At 34.5% G+C, this 623-nt stretch overlaps 1 pseudogene; it reads left to right on the top strand.

Annotated features, from left to right (window-relative positions):
• Positions 1 to 479, top strand: part of LOC104772815 — a 9,478-nt pseudogene extending 8,999 nt beyond the window's left edge.

The following is a 623-nucleotide window of genomic DNA, read 5'->3' as shown; positions in this document are numbered from 1 at the left end:
TTTGAGCAATGGGAGCTTAGAAGAATGGATCAAAGGCAGGAAGGTAAACTCTGATGGGAGTGTAGGTTTAAGTCTTGAAGAAAGAGTGAATGTAGCCATTGACATTGCATCTGCTTTGGATTATTTGCACAATGATTGTGAGGTTCCTGTTGTTCATTGTGATCTGAAACCAAGCAATATTCTTCTAAACGAAGAGATGGTTGCAAAGGTGGGAGACTTCGGACTGGCTCGTGTGTTATTCAACGCATCTGATGATGGTCGCCATGCTTCTATAAGTTCCACACACGTCTTGAAAGGCTCCATTGGTTATATTCCTCCAGGTATGTACTCGGATATTAATTTTTATATTTTATTTAATTTAAAACAATAAATTCTTCTGTGGAATATGAATTGCCTAGTAAATTTTATAACTAAATAAAAAAATTTGACGATCATGAATTCATGATGCTATGTATCTTCTTTGACAAGTGTGCCCTTAGCCGCTTTTATAAACTACTAGCAATGGATCCGCGCTACGCGCGGTAGTTAGATTAAAGTGTAATACCAGTTTTATTGTATAAAGTAATAAATATATATATATATATATATTATTTTTTGGGGAAATTTTACAAATAGTAAGAACT

Source organism: Camelina sativa, chromosome 20 (genome assembly GCF_000633955.1).
Source record: "Camelina sativa cultivar DH55 chromosome 20, Cs, whole genome shotgun sequence".
Lineage (NCBI taxonomy): Eukaryota > Viridiplantae > Streptophyta > Magnoliopsida > Brassicales > Brassicaceae > Camelina > Camelina sativa.
The sequence above is the reverse complement of the archived record's forward strand: the minus strand, read 5'-3'. Positions and strand labels throughout refer to the sequence as shown.